A 13,023-nucleotide genomic window follows, 5' to 3' on the forward strand; every position below is an offset into this window, starting at 1 on the left:
ACTTATTACCAAGTAGTGTGCCAAGCACTGGGCATCTCCAGAAGGGTGTGTACAAAGGAATTCTTCCACTTCTGTAGCCCACAAATCAGTTGCAGAACCTTTTCACAGTGACTACTTAAGCCTAATGGCTCTAGACAACTCTCTATACCACAAATTCCCACTACTGCCAGGAGAAAATCAAAAGATCTTTGTGGCAGCAGATCTCCTAGTTTTTCCTCTGCTGTAGCTGAACACAGGGATTCCCCGTATGGAGCTAGACTCAGCCTGTGCAGAGAGAGATCTCTCGCTGCAGTGGCCTTCACATCCCATCCAACCTACCCATTTGTACAGCAGAACTGCACCTACTCCACTGCCATGAGAACCTCCTGTCATAAATAGATAGCTAAGCGTTAATGTTTCTTTCACCTGTAAAGAGTTAACAAAGGGAACCAAACACCTGACCAGAGGACCAATCAGGAAACCGGATTTTTCAAAGCTCAGGGACGGAATGTTTGGATCTCTGTCTTTTGTCTGTCTCTCAGCTATGAGAGGGGTCTTTCTACCTTCAAGCTTCTAATCTTCTGTTTCCCAGTTGTAAGTACAGGTATAAGACAATAGGCTTTTATTGTTTTTGTATTTACATGTGTGTAGTTTGCTGGAATGTTTAAATTGTATTTCTTTTTGAATAAGGCTGTTTATTCGTATATTTTCTTATAAGCAATAGCCCTGTGTATTGTCACCTTGATGCAGAGATCATGTTTATGTGTTTTTCTTTCTTTTTATATAAAGCTTTCTTTTTAAGACCTGTTTGAGTTTTTCTCTGGGTAGGCTAAGGAACGAAGGGAAGGGAAATCTCTTTGGTTTAGCTTGACTAGTTTGATACTGCATAGCCCAGGGGAAGAAGGAGGGGGAAGGTAACTTGCCCTCTCTGTTTGCATTCAAGGAGTTTAAGTAGCAGTATCGCCCAGGATAACCCAGGGAGGGGAGCTGGGGATGAGAATAAAGAGGAGACAGGGGAGGAGCTTGTTTTCCTTTGGTGGAGACCTCAGGCCTCTGAGTCGGTGTCCCCCAGAGAAGGTTTTGGGAGACCAGAGAGGGAGTCAGGCCCTGGAAATTCCTGGCTGGTGGCAGCGATATCAGATCTAAGCTGGTAATTAAGCTTAGAGGGTTCATGCTAGCTTCTCAGTTTATGAACGCTAAGGTTCAAATCTGAGTAGGAAGCTATGACACTTCCACAGGCCTAGAAACAAAGCCAGCCCCACATTTACATGCACAGAGCTTGCAAATTTGGGGGAAACATAACATGTCTCTGCAGTAGCCAGCTAGTCACCCACACTTGGTTGAGCATATTTTCTGTCCTAACAGTCAGGAGAGGAAAGTGATTGTGTAAATACTTTGTTTTCCCAACATTTATGACGGGTTTTCAGCATTTTATAAGCTTTGTTTGACACACTTTCACTTCGTTGCTCAGTATTAATTCATAATTTGAAGATTTGAGAGAATAGACTACAGTACAGCCAAAGCAATACTAAGGAAGAGTCCCATCAGCAAAAATGCTGACATCCAATTAAAAACATTAGCAGTCCAAACACACTGATTTCTGCGAGGAAAAACTAGTATATTCCAAAACTCATTTTTTCATCTAGCATTATTACAAATCTTGGAAGTTTAACATGCGTGGTTCAGAGATGCTAAACTGGAAAAAAAAATGCTTCCAGAAATCTTATCCAGCACCCTGTTTCAGCAAAAATGGAGCAAGAACATCTCAGAAAGGCAAAGCAACACTACTATTACCCATCATATGGAAACCGCATCTTCTCACTAGAAGAGACTGGAACTCTATAATAAATAAATGGAATGCTTGGTGATCCAAGATGTGCTGCTATACACAAGGGTTTTATTTCCTTATGTGGTTCACTACTCTTTACTGTTAACATTAAGCTGTTAAATTATTGCCAAAATCATATTTAATAGTTTAAGTGAGACCTTATCTAAAAGAATACTTAGTATTTATGAGCTCTCTTTGAATCTTTTTTACTTCAAGAACAGTTCTAAATACTTTCTGCCAAGTCTTTTTTAATCATTCCTACAAAGTACTGAGCCAGAACACTGCAGCACATCTCCTCATTAACACAGGCTACTGTGAGTATGTCACACCTGTCCTCTGCTCTGGTTTCCCATAGAATTTAGAATCAAGTTCAAGGTCTTGGTCCTTATCTTCAAAGTGCTGCATGGGCTGGGCCCAGGATATCTAAAAAGATCATCTAAAGCTCCAGGACAAAGACTATAGTCAACAACTACATTCCTCTGGCAAAATGGAACTCTCAATACGAAGAATAAAGCTTGTCTGTGTGGAAGATAGAACTTTCTGGGGACAGTCTGAGACTGTTGAATGAACTCCCCCAAGAACTAAGGGCTGTCACAAACTTCACTACTTTCTGCTCCAAGTGCAAGGTCCATTTCTTTAACCTTGCCTTTTCTAACACACAGCAACAGGTGTATCGGTATATATGTATTTTAAACTAACAAAACAAGACACTGCACAGCACACACTTCGCCCCCAGTGAGAGGATTAAAGAACAAACACATGACAGATGCCTAGTCACACTACACAGATTCTACGATGATAAGCACAGTAAAAGAACCTAAACAGAATAGCCAGGTAGAAAAATGCATGTCTTTCCTTTAAATAATCTCTACAAATCAATCTCCCTCTCTCTTTCCCTCTTCCCCTCTCTATACAGCTTGGAGAGTGCACTATTATATGTATTCTGGTACCTTTCACAATGTGCAAAGTGCTGTCTGAAAAAATAGGAAGATACAATCCCTGTCCCAAAGACCTTACAATCTAAGGCCTTAATTCTCAAAACACTCAAGCACATGAATAACTTCACTATATACTAAATCCAGTTTAGTAACTTGAAATGTAGACATGAAATGTTGTTTTCTCCTACAGTATTGTACTTATTTTGGGTGAGAAAGTCACATTGACTTTCACTGGGACTTGTGCTCTTAAGTCACACAGGTTCTTTTAAAATCCCTACCCTCTATTAATTCTCATAGGCTGTAGTCAATAAATAAAATACAATAAAAATTTAATGGATTCAGGGGACTGAAGTGCAACATGGAGCCTTCCACTTTTAGTTAATTTTTAATACAAACCATTACTCAGTTTGCCATGCCTGTTCAGTTGTCTGCAAGAGGTGAGTTTATGGTACTTTTCCAGTTCCTAGTGACTACACAATTAGTTATCACAATTGGTTTCCTTGTTGGCAATCTGTTCAGACACCCCAAGGAATGAAAGGGCCAAGGAAACTGAGGCTATATCTTCACCACCCGCCGTATCGGCGGGTAGCAATCAATTGCTCGGGGATCGATATATCGCAACACGATATATCAATCCCCGAACACGCTTGTATCGATTCCGGAACTCCACCAAGCTGAGTGGAGTTGCGGAATCGACAGGGGGAGCCGCGGACGTCGATCCCGCACCGTGAGGATGGTGAGTAATTTGATCTTAGATACTTCGACTTCAGCTACGTTATTCACGTAACTGAAGTTGCGTATCTAAGATCGATTTTCCCCTGTAGTGTAGACCAGCCCTGATGTACCCTCTAATCCCAAGAACATATTTCCTTTCTCAACAGAAAGTCAAGGCTAGGATACATTGACAGGATGGTCAGAGAGAAGCTTGCACTGCTACTGCCCATGCTGCACCTCTCCAGTATTTTTTACAAACACTAAATTCACTTTAAATGACGAACAAAATCTAATAAAATCATCAAAATGAAAGGGAGGAAATCCTTTATGTTTTATTTGAGGCAAGTGTTATATAGTGTATATCTTTCTCTGTGCCCATCTTTCATCAATTTAAAATTGTTTTGGAAAGGCTGTTTCTAAAAATATAGATAGAGTATTGAGGATAACCTATTTCCATACACAATACTTGTCCTTTTCTTACAATACAATACTAGTCTAAATGACAGAATTCCCCTTCTGTTAACTAGAGTGAAAACACTCGTGAATGGAAAGAACAAAACCTTGCTGGTTTAATCATGCATTTCCTGCTTCCCCATGTGACCTATAAAGTGGAATCTTAAGTTTAACAGTATGAAACTTCCACAAGTCTTGAACATTTTACCAAGATCCTGTTTTATTTCTGCTGAAAAATCTTAATTGTTTTACATCAGAAGTATACTTTTAGTGTTTTCAACTTGAGGGACAAATATTTCAGAAAGGTCAAGAAGTCACAAAATATAGCTTTGGGTCAGATTCTCTGCTCTGTTCAGCTTCCTTTGTGACAGGCAGGTGTTGCACAGGGAGCAAAAGCCATCTGCAAATCCCTTGCTGAGATTCCCATCATGCAGGGCCAACATAACTGGATTCTTTGCCTCCCGCCCTGAAGCCTCTAGTGGAAAGGGAAATGCTGTGGGCAGTGGAAAATGTTGTTTTCTGCCTATCCCCAGCTAGCACATAATCCTTACAGGACTGTTCCCAGCTGTCACAAGTTAGTGCAGCCCCCAAGCTGCTGCAACCTCACCTGGAGCAAAGAATAAGAGAGCAGAAACAAAAGCTCTTTGAGAGGTGTTGTCCATATGTATTTTATTCCACTTTCGGTGCATATGTGTCCCATGTGCTTGTGATCAGATCTTTTGGACAGTAATGTCTGTTGGGGCCATGAGCGAGCTCTGAGTCTCCTCATACTGCCATATCAAGGGCATAAAGCGTGGAGTGGCTCAGCCACCACTCAGATTCTTTGTCAACAAATTCTTTGTACCTATGTGATGACTCAGGTGACGAGGACTGAGAGATTCCAGCTAGGCCACCTTGGGATGTTGTAAAGGTAAGAGGATTGAGGGCCACAGGACAGGATACCAGGACATACACCTACTCTCATGTTCCCTATAAGATTTGGACCTAAACAAGTTCTTGATTCCGCTTCCAATCCATACAATTCCCAGGAAGGGGCCATAAAGAAATAAGTAGGGGATCCCTGTCCATTATGTTGCAACTGAGAAGACAAAAAGAATGAGCATTCCAAGTCTGAGGGAGGCGCTGCCAAAACCAGAATGTTCAACTGTAAGGGGAAGGGGTGGTCTTGGGGAGTCACCCAGTGCTGACGTGACTGTGGGTATCACAACCATCAAAGGAACGTTAAGTTCTGTAGATAGTAAAGCTAATGAATCCTAAACTCACAAGAGTGCTCCTTGATGGAAGTGGAATTTGTCCAGGAGAGTCAGCTGTACCTGGATTTGAAGCTGGTCAGAAAGGGCAGTCTAACACAATCATCTGTAAATGAGCCTTCCCATCTTTTAAAGGCCTTTAAGGGTAAGGCTACACTTGCAGATGTAGAACGCTTTGGGTTAAACCAGCCTTTGTAGAGAGCAGTAAGGAGAGCGCTGCAGTCTGCCCACACTGTTGTGGCCACATTTGCAGAGGGAGAAGACGGTTACTCACCTTTGTAACTGTTGTTCTTCGAGATGTGTTGCTCATATCCATTCCAGTTAGGTGTGGCGCGCGCTGGCGTTGGCACGTTCGGCGGATGAAATTTTTCCCTTAGCACAACTCGGTGGGCCGGCAGGTCGCCCCCTGGAGTGGTGCGCGCACGCGCCTGATATATACCCCTGCCGGCCCGACCGCTCCTCAGTCCTTCTTGCTGGCTACTTCGACAGTGGGAAGGAGGGCGGGTGTAGAATGGATATGAGCAACACATCTCGAAGAACAACAGTTACACAGGTGAGTAACCGCTTTTCTTCTTCGAGTGCTTTGCTCATATCCATTCCATTAGGTGATTCCCAAGCCTACCTAGGCGGTGGGGTTGGAGCGAGACGTTGCAGAATGCAAGACCGCTGAGCCGAAGGTGGCATCGTCTCTAGATTGCTGGACCAATGCATAATGGTTTGCAAAGGTGTGGACAGAAGACCAGGTGCCGCACGCAGATTTCCTGTACAGGAACATGCGCCAAGAAAGCAGCAGATAGGCCTGAGCTCGCGTAGAGTGGGCGTTGAGATGACCCCCTAGCTGGACTGAGCCAGTCATAGCAAGCTCGATACATGAACGTAGCCCAAGATGCAATGCCTGGAGAGAGAATTGCCCTGCCTCTCATACGTTCCGCTACCGCTACAAAGAGTTGCGGTGAATGACGGAAGGGCTGGTCCGCTCGATGTAGAACGCGAGAGCTCTCCGGACGTCCAGGGTATGGAGCTGTTGTTCTCGTCTCGACGCGTGCGGCGTTTGGAAAGAACACTGGCAGAAAGATGTCCTGGTTCACGTGAAAAGGCGGGACAACTTTGGGGAGAATGCCGGGTGAGGTCGCAGCTGTACCTTGTCCTTATGAACACGGTATTGGAGGGTCCACAGTCAGTGCGCGAAGTTCCGAGACACGCCTAGCCGAGGTAATGGCGAACTAGGAAAGCTGCTTCCCAGGACAGGTACAGCAGCGAGCATGTGGCCAAAGCTCGAAGGGGGCCCATGAGCCCATTTAAAAACAAGTTTAGGTCCAGTAGGGGTAGGGGGCTGACCTGAGGGTATAACCGTTCCAAGCCCTTGAGAAATCTGGAAGACATCGGGTGGGAAAAAATGGTAGTGCCAGCTTCCCCCGGTGGAAGGTGGATAGGCGGCGAATGGACTCACAGCATGGAGATAGCCAACCCCTGCTCCTTGAGTGCCACAATAGTCATAGTCAGGATGGTGGGGATGACAGAGCAGGTGAGTGACCATGCTGGGCACACCAGACAGAAGCGCTTCCATTTCGCAAGGTATGTCAACCGCGGGAGGGCTTCCTGCTACCAAAGCAACACCTGTTGCACTGCGCAAGTGGAACAGCTCAGCTCCAACTGGTTTAACCAGCTAGAACCATTGTCAGGTGGAGGGACTGCAGGTCCAGGTGGTGAAGCCTGCCGAAGTCTTGCGTGATCAAGTCCGACCACAGCGGCAGGGGGATCGGGTCCGACAGGGACAGGTCGAGCAGCCTGGGGTACCAGTGTTCTCTCGCCAAGCCGGCGTGACAGGATGAGGCAGGCTTTGCCCTGCGGATCTTGAGCAAGACCGGTGGACGAGGGAAACGGTGGGAAGGCGTAACAAGGCGACCTGACCAGGGATCATGAAGGCGTCCGACAGGGAGCCCGGAGAGCGCGGGCGGTAAAGAAGGAACTGAGGAGCCGGTCGGGCCAGCAGGGGTATATATCAGGCGCCATAGCAGCGCCACTCCAGGGGGAGACCTGCCGGCCCACCGAGTGTTGCTAGGGTAAAAGTTTCTTCAACGAACGTGCACGCGGTGTGTGCACACCTAACTGGAATGGATATGAGCAAGCACTCGAAGAAGAAAGGTGCATTATGGGCAGCTATCCCAGCGTTCAAGTGGCTGCAACGTGCTTTTCAACTGGGGGGTGGGGTGGAGTGTGACAGGGAATGTGGGGGGAAAGAGAGTGGGTTCTTGGAGTCCCGACACTGTGTCAGCACTCTGCCTTGCAAGTTCCGACCCCCCTCCCTTCTCCACCCCTCTCTCATTCACTGAAAGCAAATAGCAGCTCTCTCTTTTCTTTTCACAAGACCAGAGAAGTAGACGCTCACCAAAATGGACCCCACCCCACACACAACACCTCTCTCTTCAAACAAACATTAGCTGTGGGCGTTCCAAAGGGAGCCCCCTGCCTGCCTGCCTCTATTCATTCAAAGCAAACAGTATCTGTGTTTGTTTTTTTGATAAGCAGCTTCCGGAGCATCTGGAGTTCACAACAAAACAAAGAGGGGAACAACAGAGGAAGCTTCACTTAAAAGGATTATGGGGAGTTTCTGGAGGTCAATCACTGCTTAATAAGGTTACTCCCCGTTTACACGGGAGCACCAGCGTCTCAGCCATTCCGCAGCAGCTGTTAATCCTCTAGGGGAGGTGGAGTACTTGTAGCGCTGTAGCCACGGAGATACAGCACTGTATGTGCCTTGCCAGAGTGGATGGGGAGTGAGTTACAGCGCTGTGGGCGGCTTTATTGCGCTGTAACTCTCAAATGTAGCCAAGGCCTTAGAAAAAAATTTACAGATTGAACATTTGTGGGGATATGAGACTTCCCAGTACTGCTGCCTTGCAAGAGGAACAATATTTAAAACCTGGTGACCTGGGCAGGGCCGGATTAACCATTTGTGAGACTGGCGACAAACATATTTGTGGCCCCCATGGAGGCAATGGAGCGTAGTGTGGGGAGGTCAGTCCCCAGAGTGAGTGACCAGCCAAGGCAATGGGGCCTGGCATGGCAGAAGTGGCCCTGCTCTGCCCAACCCAGTGAGAGGGCACTATTTACAAACCATAGTTGCCAGATGCAGTGGTTCATCCAGACCTGTGCTGCCAGCAGACTCCTTCCCCTCGGGGGGCAGGCCCATGCCACACCACACAGCCCCCCACACCCAACATCCCCACTATGGCCAGAGCCGCCCTGGACCCATTATGCCCAGCGTCCCCCAGACCTCCCCCACAAATGCCCAACACTCCCCTGCCCACAGACCCACCACAACTGCCCAGTCACCCCCACAGAACCCCCACTCCCTAGTGCCCCAACACACACATCTTCCCCGCTGCCTCACAGTCCAGCAACACCCCCCCCGCCCACGCCTTCCAGAGACCCACTCCCCCATGCCCTGCCGCATAGCTGCACTCACCAGCTCTCTGGGAAGCAACTGTGTCCCTGCCAGGCTGAGCCAGCAGCGCAACCAGGGCTGGTCCCAGGGCCATAAATTGCTCTGGCCCCTCGGGAGTGGTACAATCTGCCAGGCTAGGGCCTGCCCCGGCCGGGCTCCCTCAGGACCCACTTGCCAGGAGGGGTCCAGCCAAGTCCCCTCTCATGGTCCCCCCCAAGCCATCTAGTTGAGACTGGCCAGGCTTCTGCACCAGTCCCAGGTGGCTCAGCTCCGGGGAGACAGGTGGGGCCCCACAGGTGACGGTAAGCAGAGACTGTCCGGAGCTGGAGGTGCACTGGGGCCTGGCCAGGGGGCAGAGAGAAGCCTTTGGCCAGTGGGCAGGCAGGCCAAGAGGAGCCAGTGGTGGCCAGGGAGAGCCTTCTGGGCATGGGCGCAGGTTCATGAAGCCACTGGCACCATTGTAAACCCGGCACTGGACCTGGGGTAGACGTTTGTAAGCCCCTGTACTGGGAAAAAATCCCAGCAAGGGAAAGAAGATTAAAACTTCCCAAACAATTAAAGCTTATCAAAAATCTGCCAACAGGCAACTCACCCTAACATTAATGTACAAAAACTAGCATAATCAGCATTGAAATACAGACTCTAGAAAGCTTAGGGTTTGTCTTCATGTACAACGCTACAGTGGTGCAGCTACACTGCTGTAGCCCTTTAGTGAAGACAAGGGGTGGCCAACCTGAGCCTGAGAAGGAGCCAGAATTTACCAATGTACATAGCCAAAGAGCCACAGTAATACGTCAGCAGCCCCCCATCAGCTCCCCGGCCCCCGATCCCTGCACCTCCCACCCACCAGTAGCAGCACCAATCAGCGCCTCCCCCTCCCTCCCCGCACCTGCCGATCAGCTGTTTCATGGTGTGCAGGGGGCTCGGGTGGAGCGGGGGAGCAAGGGCACTGCAGGCTCAGGGGAGCGGGAAGGAAGGGATGTAGTGGCCTGTGGCAGAGCCAGGGGTTTGAGCAGTGAGCACCCCTCAGCATGCTGGAAAGTTGGCGCCTGTAGCTCCAGCCCCGGAGTCGGTGCCTAAACAAGGAGCTGCATATTAACTTCTGAAGAGCCGCATGTAGCTCCGGAGCGTCAGGTCGGCCACCTCTGGTGATGACACTTCTCCCATCGGCATAGTTAATCTACCTTCCCAAGAGGCTGCAGCGGTGCCAACAAGAGAAGCCTTCCTGTCGACATAGTGCCATCCACATAGGGTGTTGGAGGTCAGCATAACTGCGTCACTCAGAGCTGTGGATTTTTCCTGCAGCAATGCAGTTATACTGCTATAGGTCTGTAGTGTACATCTGGCCTCAGTCTCTTAGCTATGGTTGGTGGAAAGGAAGAAAAGTGGTTGGGCAGTTCCATCTTTATGCCCTCAATTCCGGAGCATAAGAACACTTCAGGTGCATATGCGGCCCCAACAGATCCTCCTGGCCAAAAGATTGTCATCAAATACACACCAGGATTAGATTATTATATTTATAGATACACATATAGAGACACAGATAAGTGTTCAAAGAAGAACATTAAACAGATAACCAATATACATAGTGAACTTCAACTGATGATCAAAAGTCCGAAATCTTAACTGACTTGCATTTCTCATACTGGCTGCTTACCAGTTAAGTCTACAGGACTCACTTGAAAGAGATCTCTGCCAGAATTTCCATGAACTTTCACTCCTCTCCCTTCTTAGAGATTTCCTGTATCCATTTATTTTTCCTGTATCCATTTATTTATTATTATTTTCCTGTATCCATTTATTTATTTCCTGTATCCATTTATTTTTCAGAACCTATTTCACTTCTGAAATAGGTTCTGAAAAATAAATTATAATTTATTTAAAAGGAATTTAAAATTATTTCTGCTAGAATTATCAAAATTCAGTTGAAGTACAATATATTGGCCTAAATTAAAAGAAGTCAAATAGAAGCTGTGTAATTAACAAGCACTTAACTCAAACAAATCTGCTTGTTCAGGTGAAGACCACAGTCCCTATACTAATTACGACAGCATTTGTAATAAATGCCTGCAAGTGTTATACACAAATACAAAATGTATCACATCTGCACACAAATTACAGTCGAAAATGATACTTAAAATAAAATAATGTACATAGCATTTGTACAGCAATAGCACATTATTCCAAGAATGTGGCACAGCACCGTTTGTAAAAGCTGATTTTTATAGCTTTGAAGTCCCTCATAATAGCATCAAAAAATTATGTTGTCGAGTCAAATTCATCTGGAATTTGGTCCCTCCCTTGTTTTTTCAAATGTTTGTGCCATTTGAAATAAATAAATAAAAGGACAGAGACACAGAGAAAGGGGAAATACAGAGGCCAGTGCAGTGAATAAAGATGGGCAACGAATGGAAAAAAAATATTAGAATATTTTTTTCAGAAGCATCAGCAAAATCCATTAAACTATTTGACCAGCTCTAGTGGTGCCTTAATACCAAGAAAAATAACCACTTCAAATCAGGATGTCACAAAGCTATTTTTTTGCTATTTGATCAAACAGCAACTAGTAACTATTTCTATTTGTTAGATATTAAATATAAATAAATACATGATCTAATGAGATTTCACCCAGTAGTAAAATATGCCAGACTGATATCCTGGATATTTCTCTCTCACTCACACACACCACACACATGCTTCCAACAGAGATGAGGGAGTAGTAACCCACTATAATGTTGAGAATTTGAAATTCAAACTAATTTTCTGACTTCATGATTTTTGATGTGGGAATATGCACTTGGTCTAGTTTCCATCAGCAGAAATGGGAATGTAATTTGAATTAATGTATTTTGAATAAATTACACTACAGATTCAATCAAATCCTTCCAAACTGCCTTGATTTTCAAATAATTAAGCAATACATCTTGATGCATGGTTCATCATCAGTCTAGTATGAAACAGAAGGTTATTTAAGTTATGACAAAGCCAAGGAAGCCTGAATCAATGTTTACTTTGTTGAATATCTTCTCAAGCTATAAATTTCAAATCCAGAAATGAGTCATTTCCTCAGCATTCTCAAATGCCATCTAATGCAACATACCTTTAACTAGAGTTCATAATCTCAGGGGAACTGCTGAATCATCAGCTGCTAAAAAAGTCATATAGCAGCAATGTCAAGGAATGCTTTCTTCCACATTTGGCTAGTAGATAGAAACCAGTTGCTGATCTTGCTACCACAATCCATCCCTTTGACAGCTAAAGACTAAACTACTGCAAAGCCCTATGTGAGCATAAGTTTTAAATCAGCCTAGAAACTTAAGATGGTGAAGGTGGCAGCATCTTGTTTTTTAAAGGTATGCCTACACTTGGAGCTGGAGGTAAAATTCCCAGCTCAAGAAAATGTATTCAGGCTAGCTCTCCTTGATCTAGTGCACTAAAAACACAAGTGTCTTGGCAGCATAGCTAGAAGGTAGGGCTAGCCATGCCAAATACATACCCATCCAAGATCATGGGCACAGACTTGGTGCAGCTAGCCCACCCCTAGCCCTTGCACTGCCGCAACTACCCCCTATTGTTAGCGAGCTAGCTTGAGCATGTCTCCTTGAGCTGGGACTAACTCCTCCAGCTCCAACTGTAGACATGCTCTAAGCCAGAGGTCCCCAAACTGTGGGGCACGCCCCATTAGGGAGGCATAGAGGGGCCCAGGCCAACCTCCATGGGGGGTGGTGGAGGGGAAGCCCCACCCAGCCCCATCCCACCCCAAGCTCTGCTCTGGCTCAGCCCCGAGTCACAGCCCCCAGCCCTGCACCTAGCCCTGTTCTCTTGGCCCCAACTGCAGCTCCACTCCTGGCCCTGCCTCGGCCCCCAGCCTTGGCCCCTGACTGTGGCACCATTCCCAACCCAGCCTTAGACCCACCCTCAGCTGCATCCTCAGCCTCGGTCCCACTACCCCTGTCTGCATCCACTCCACCCCTGCAGCCCTGAAAAATTTGGGGACCACTGCCCCAAGTGGTGTATCCTGTTATACCAATAAAAACTAGCAGGATCTTATTAAAGGGGACAAGACATTTGTCACATTTATTGTAAATACCATAATAAAATAAAAGATAACAGCAAACAACGTTGTTTGGCTACTTATTCCTATGATTACTTTATATATATATATATATATCCATTCACACAATCATTCATACAAGTTCTGTATAGGTATTACAGTTACCAGCCTAAAGTTGCTTGTGACAGAATACTGGCCAGGTACCCTGTACACAAGAGTGGAGCCGAGTCCGGTCAGGTGCACCTGATGCTCCTGAAGGCTGGCAGCAGAACCACAGACTCTAAGTTCTTAGTCTTCAGAGTCCAGTTTTATAGGGATTTTTCCCTATGTCAGTCCATGACAGTTGCTTCATTCTGCCG

The 13,023-nt window shown here is 46.3% G+C and overlaps 1 protein-coding gene across 2 annotated transcripts in view; it reads right to left on the minus strand.

Moving 5' to 3' along the window:
- ZC3H12B (zinc finger CCCH-type containing 12B) overlaps window positions 1-10,361 on the minus strand; it is a 37,715-nt gene extending 27,354 nt beyond the window's left edge. Inside the window, exon 1 of one of the 2 annotated variants that reach the window (XM_032765911.2) lies at window positions 10,290-10,361. The gene's annotated coding sequence lies outside the window, so the exon portion shown is untranslated. Of the gene's footprint in view, window positions 1-10,267 lie in introns of both variants that reach the window. The other variant, XM_032765913.2, reaches the window with a different exon arrangement.
- Window positions 10,362-13,023: the final 2,662 nt, after the last annotated feature.

Source organism: Chelonoidis abingdonii, chromosome 8 (genome assembly GCF_003597395.2).
Source record: "Chelonoidis abingdonii isolate Lonesome George chromosome 8, CheloAbing_2.0, whole genome shotgun sequence".
Lineage (NCBI taxonomy): Eukaryota > Metazoa > Chordata > Testudines > Testudinidae > Chelonoidis > Chelonoidis abingdonii.